Source organism: Sus scrofa, chromosome 1 (genome assembly GCF_054392235.1).
Source record: "Sus scrofa isolate SSC_HxYL_T2T_F1_AM1 chromosome 1, Sscrofa_HxYL_maternal_Yorkshire_Landrace_v2.0, whole genome shotgun sequence".
NCBI lineage: Eukaryota > Metazoa > Chordata > Mammalia > Artiodactyla > Suidae > Sus > Sus scrofa.
Genome location: NC_139383.1, coordinates 1,474,485 through 1,481,071, shown reverse-complemented (window position 1 = coordinate 1,481,071; position 6,587 = coordinate 1,474,485). Strand labels below are relative to the sequence as shown.

Here is a 6,587-nt window from a genome sequence, read left to right as displayed (position 1 = left end):
TGGAACCTGCAGCCTCATGGTTGCTAGTCAGATTTGTTTCTGCTGCACCCAATGGGAACTTCAATAAACACTTTTTTAAAAAAAAGCAGGAACAGGTCTGTTCGCTCAGGCTGTGGTCGGAGGATCTCGGGTCCCGACAGCCTGCGACGACCGCACGTCCTGCAAGATCCTTGGTGTCTGAGCTTTGTCGACTTCTTGCTGCAAGAAACGGACCTTCTCGTCTTGCTCCAGCCCAGCCCGGGGAGAGAACACAGGGTCGTCTTTGAAAGATGTCCTGTAGCACAGGTGAAGGATCTAGAATTGCTCACCTAAGTATGACTGTGATATTTTGATGCACAGATTTTGATTTATTTATTTTAATTTTTGGGGGCTTTTGTCTTTTTAAGGGTTGCTCCTGCGGCATATGGAGGTTCCCAGGCTAGGGGTTTAACTGGAGCTACAGCTGCCAGCCTATACCACAGCCCCAGCAGGGCAGTATCTGAGCCGCTTCTGCGACCTACACCACAGCTCATGGCAATGCCGGATCCTTAACCCATGGAGCGAGGCCAGGAATCAAACCTGCAACCTCATGGTTCCTGGTCGGATTCATTTCTGCTGCACCACAAGGGAACTCCCACTGATTTTTAGCACAGAGCCAAGACAGGAAGTGATGGAGAAACACGGTGTCTGTGAACCAGCCTCTGGACCAGAGCTGCATAAGATGCCCAGCTGTGAGCCACTCTCAGTTGTCCCAACGCCTCTTTTATTTTAGTGAAGCTGAAAACCATTAAGATGAAACAAGTTTCCTGTTTAAAATCATTACTGGGGTGTAATTGACCAGCCTTTCAGGTGCACAGAATAATGATTCAGCATCTGTGTTTACCGTGAGACTTGTAAGTCTAGGGAGCATCCGCCACCTCACACAGTCACAAATACCCCTTCCTGTGCTGGGGACGCGGACCCCTCCTCGCTCGGCAGCCTTTAGGTTTTGGTACAGTCCTGTGAAGGCTGGTCTCCACGCCAGGTTACCCCCGGGACTCTTTTTAGGGTGGCATTTGCACTTTTGGGATCATTTTTCCCGCTCCTGCCCCCGCCCCCGGCCTTGGGCAGCTGCCAACCTGTCCTCTGCGCCTGTGGACTTGCTTTTTGTTCTGAAATCCCACACGTCGACACCATCGTAGGGTATGTGTCTTTCCCTGGCTTATTTCACTTAGGGTAATGCCTTCGGGGTCCATCCATGTTGTCACAAATGGTCGTGTTTCCTCCTTCTTTAACGGCTGAATGACATTCCGTTGTGTGTGTGCATGTTTGATATATGTACCACATCGTCTTTATCCATTCATTTATTTATTTTTTGCTTTTTGAGGCTGCACCTTCCGCATATGGAAGTTCCCAGGTGAGGGGGGTCGAATCGGAGCTACGGCTGCCAGCTTACACCACAGGCACAGCAGTGCAGGATCCAAGCCGTGTCTGCGACCTACGTCATAGTTCATAGCAAAGCTGGATCCTTCACCCACTGAGCAAGGCCGGGGATCGAACCCATGTCCTCATGGATCCTAGTCAGATTCGCTGCCACTGTGCCGCGATGGGAACGCCCCTTCATTTCCTGATGGACACATAAGCTGCTTGCATAGCTTGTCTACTGTAAGTAATTCTCCTACAGACACGGGGGTGCAGATATTTTTTTGAGTTAGTGTTTTTGTTTCCTTCGAATAAATACTTGGGGTAGAGTCGCTATTGTTTCAGAGCTATTGTTTTGCCAATTCCTCAAATATACTTACTTCTCTCTTAAAAGCAAGGGAGTTCCCACTGTGTTGCAGTGGAGATGAATTCGACTAGGATCCATGAGGATGCGGGTTCGATCCCCGGCCTTGCTCATTGGGTCAGGGATCCTGTATTGCCCTGAGCTGTGGTGTGGACTGACAGCGGTAGCTCTGATTCGACCCCTAGCCTGAGAACGTGTATGTGCTGTGGGTGCAGCCCTAAAAAGCAAAAATAAATAAAGAGGTAAAAACAAAAGCTTTTTTTTTAAAAAAAGTGTTAAAGCAGGATCATCTTTCCTTTCATCTTAGTACATCATTTCACAAGCTTGGCCCCATCCCTCGCCTGCTGTGTGACCTTGGGTGGCTGGATAACCTTTCTGAGCCTTTGCTGTCTTCTCCGTAATATGGGGTAGAAAAACTATTCTGAGTGCCTTTAGGTGACTGTTCAGGGACTAAAAGGCTTGATCCTGCCTAGGAACTCTCTTCCCTGGTGTGGAGATCAGAGCCTGCCAACGGCCTGCAGGGCTGGCTGGCTTGGAGCTGCAGGGGTTGACGCCCCCCAGAGCTGGAAGGTGGGAAAGGGCTTTGCTGAGAACGTATCAGTTTCACTCTCTTGAGGCCTGTCCGGCTCTGTCCTAAGCTGAAGAAGCGCACAGCAGTAGGGGCTCCCCTTCCAGGACTCGGATGAAGGAGAAACAGCGTTCACGACACGACACCTGCTACACCGTTAAGCCCAGGCCTGGAGCCTGAGGCCGCCGGTCTGTGAGCCTGAGACCATGGGCTGGGCTGGGCTGGGGCTGGGGGGCCCTGCCCACGTTCCCACCCCTTGGGGGGAAGAGCAAGGCTGTGGGCCCAGATGCAGGAAGGAAGCTGTTGGTGCTCAGAGCCTGGGGAAAGGCCTTGGGGGGCTCCGGATGGACGGGCCTGTGGGCGAGCCTCAGGGGCGCCTTGGCAGGGGTCCGGGCCCCAAGGGGTTAATGTTCTGTTTCTGCTCAGAGGTCAAGGGGGACAGTTACCAGGCTGTGAAACGTGCCCCCTTTTGGAGGAAGAGCAAAGAAGACATCAATTCCCAGGGTATGTAATCAATCTGGCACCTCTGGGCCTGAGCCACAAGCGAAGCTGCTTCCGGGGCCGGGATGGGCGCTGCCCTCTGCCTGGGGATGTTTGATCCTCAGCCAGTCACCGTCGCCGGGTGAGTGACGCACTGGACCCGCTCATGACCCTGTGACCAGGAAGGGCTGGGTGCCTCCTGGGAGGTGCGGGTGGGCCCGCGGGAGGGGCCCGGTCAGAGGATCTATCTGCAGAGGGCGCCGAGACTGGACAGGGCTTCATTTGCTTCCGGGAGGAGAAGAGGAGACGCTGCACTTATTTAGGGAGACTTGCAGATGCCGGGGCCCTGGCAGCTGTGCTGTCACACTGACGGCCATGGGGTCGTGGGCTGAGGCTCGGAGCGGTGATGGAGCTCAGCCCTCAGCTGTCCTCGGAGCGCCAGCCCTGCCCTGGCACGAGCCTGCCGCCTCTCCCTGCAGGATTCAGAGCCGCCCGCTCCTCGCAGTAAATCTCTCCGGGTCCCACAGACGCCTCGCGTTTCCCCTCTGCCTTGGCGCTGAGAACTGGCTTTTGAGGATGGCGACCTGGTGCCTGGACCACAACTTGGCGTTGGCTGCCCTCACCATCGCTCAGGGGCTTCCACCTGGTTTTGCAAAGATGGCATTTGCTGTCCTGTGTTGTCACCAAAGTCTGTGTTCAGCTCATGTTTTTACAGAGATTTCTGTGCATACCAGGAGCTAAAAATGAAAAGAAAAATAAAAACCACCCCTCCCCACCTTTGCAGGCCGGCTCATGCGGCAGCACCCGCCAAAGACGCTGCCACAGTGTCCTTGGCTCCAGACGGCGAAGGAGGAGGGTCAGCTGGTGAGGCTGGGGGGCCTCAGCTCCAATGGAGAGACCCTGGGGCAGTGATTAGGGAACAGTGGCTGCTGACCAACTGCTGAGTTCCCTGCGTCCCGGCTGACCAGCTGCTGCACCCACCCCGCCCCACCGCCATCCAGCTGGTCAAGTTCCTGGTGCCTTGAGGGGACCTCGGAAGAGGCTGCGCCCTGTCCCCCACCTGTGGCTCCCCCAGACTAGCCCCCGAGACAACCCCAGAGGAAACTAAAGAATCACTGAGAAAACAGAACTCGTTAGAAACAACATACACAATAAAAGCACAGAGGAAAGAACACGTTTGGGCGAGAGCGGCGAAGAAAAGGGAGAGGCCTTTCTCTCCGCGTTGAAGCCCCAGCTCCCGGGGACGTGGCCGCGCCCCAAGGGCCTGCCCACCGCCCCCATCCGAGAAAAGACACTAAGAAAAAGGGTAAAACTGTAGGCTGCCAGCCCCCCTGCAGGTGTCCTGGAAGAGGGGTGCTTGGGCAGCTGTTTAACCTAAACTGCAGGCCTTGGCCGCCCGGGGGGCTGAAGCTGAAGTGTAACCCTTTCGTCTCCGAAAGTCCTCTCCCCATCACAGAAAGCGGGAGCCCCTTCTCCTTTCACACAGGAACCCGCCCACCACGACGCCCGTGGTGACAGGTCACCGTCCCCACCCCGACCTCAAAGCCCACATTCCCCGCAGCGTGGCTGCGTCTCTGTCTCAGTCGAGGCGGATCCTGGGCAGGGGCTCCTGTCCGTAGCAGTGCGAGGTCGGGAGCAGCCACAGTTCGCTCCAGATTTGCAGGTGTTTGTGGAGAAGACGTGGGCCGAGTGGGCTCGAGAGACCCCACGGCTCCCTGCACGGAGACGGAGACGTCTGCGGCCGTGGTTCTGACTTTGGAGGATGTATTCGTTCTTCTGAGAAGAGGCTGTGTCTTTGACATTGGAGACGCTGAAAAGCTGCAGCTTTCTTTACGCTCATGGCCCTGGAGCCAATACGAACGCCGAGTGACTCACCGAAGCCACGGCCCCTCGGCCGACCCGGCAGAATGCCGGCGCCACGACCAACGCAGAGGCCCAAAGTCCCTGCTCTCCCGGGTTGTGGGGCTCAGGTACCGGGGCGCCTTCGTTCATCACAAGCGGATGTCAAGTGGGTCGGTTCCTACGGCCAGTGTGATGCGGAGAACGCCAGCCCCGGCGTCACGGTCGCTGTTCTGATGCCGCGTGTGAGAAGATGCACAGAAGCAGCCGTGTCCAGCGGGGCTGACCCTGTCCTGTGACCAGCACAGCGGTGTCACTGACAGAGGGGGGGCGGGGGTGGGCAGAGGCCGTGCACGCAAGCCTTGCTTCGCTGAGGACACGAAGGTTCCGCGACACCACAGCGACAGAGGCCCGAGTCCACCGCTGGCCTTCGCCAAAGCCTGGGTTATTTCCCAACAAAAGGTTTCTTCCGGGGAGCTGGCCATTCCCCGGAAAACACGCCGGTCTCCCGGCCCATCCGCTGTGGTTGCGGAGACGGCGGATGCTGTGGGCAGGACCCACGCGTCTCCGTGTCCATGGGGACTTCCTGCGATGTGTCAGGAGCCCTGAACAGAGCGAGCGTGTGGTTGTGTCCGGCCCCGTGAGCTGCTGCACGAGTGTGTCTAGAACGAGGATCCCAGCTTTAGGTTCATGGACACTAAGATGCTAAAGTCCTTCACGGGGAAGCGACGTCCCTAAGGGCCGAATCGTCTGTGGAGCTGCCAGCTTTCCTGGGAACGGCGTCTATTGGTGCGCGCGGCTCTGCGAGGCGAGCTCCGGGGGTCTCTGCCCCAGGGTCCACTTGCCAGTCCTGCGTCTGTTGAAGTGGCACGGACGGCAAGCAGGACCAGCTTGTACTGGATCGGCCCGAGCTGTGACTGGCTCGCGGGTAAGGCCACGGGCCGGAGCATCCGGTCTCTGTGTCTTCACGGCGCGGCCCGGAAGCGCTGTTCTGCTCGGCCGGGGCGTTTCCTGCGCTGTTTCCGCAACGAGCTCGTTCCTGCGGCTCTGCCGTCGTTTCCATCCCCCGGGGGCTCTGGGAGGAGAGACCCCGGTCCCCGGGGCTGAGGGGAGGGTCCGGGGACAGGAGGTGGAGGGGGCTCCCTCCGGCCAGGTCAGGGGGTGCATCCCGGGCTCTAGTCACAGACCCACATCAGCGCCGGGTTGCGGCGCGGCCCTGGCGCCACCTCAGAGAGAGGTCACAGCGTCTAGAAGCCCCCAGGGGGACCTGGAGGGGGGTCATTCTTACAACCGTTCATAAGGGGGTCACGGCTCACGGCCGCCAGAGCCCGCCTGACCCCTGAAAACGCAGGTCAGGTTCCCTGCGCCCTGGGCCGGCCTCCAAGAGCCGCTGGGAGGCACGGCCGCGCCTGGATCCCGAGAGGAAGTGGCCGACCGCCCCCTGCCCCCCGCCCCCGGGTGTCGACATGGACCCGGCTCGTCCGTTGTCACATACGTCAGCATCACAAGTAAAGGTCCTGGAGTGCCTTTCGTGGAGGACGTCGGGTTGGCGAGGCAGTTCGCTGTCGGGAAATCACGGACAAGGCAGATAGAAACAGAAATCCAAGCGCAGCTTGTAGGTCGTCAATCTCCCAGGGACAGTTTACAGGCTGGAAACGCCAGGTAGAGTTTTATAAGCAAACCGCACGTGGGCCAGGGTTTGGGGTAGGAACAAGCCTTACCTTTTTTTTCTTTCTTTCTTTCTTTCTTTTTTTTAAAGAACTGCAAACAAAACCATTTAGAGGTTGGCAGCCCAGAGCTAAGAGGTCCCTGGAGGTGGGTGGTGACCTGCCGGCTGGGCTGGGCGGCTCTTGAGGCCCCAGGGCCGGGGACGTGCTCTCAGCAGCTCGTCTGCCTGTGGCCAACTCCAGACATGTTGACACTGTCTTCTGAGCCGAGGCCAAGGAACCACCTTTA

General features: G+C 57.8%; 1 long non-coding RNA gene across 1 annotated transcript; it reads right to left on the bottom strand.

Moving 5' to 3' along the window:
* Window positions 1–723: 723 nt before the first annotated feature.
* On the bottom strand, window positions 724–6,277 carry LOC146405854 (uncharacterized). Its single transcript, XR_014839193.1, has 2 exons — window positions 1,939–6,277; window positions 724–1,402 (listed from the first exon to the last, which is right to left on the bottom strand). It is a non-coding gene; the product is annotated as an uncharacterized LOC146405854 (long non-coding RNA).
* Window positions 6,278–6,587: the final 310 nt, after the last annotated feature.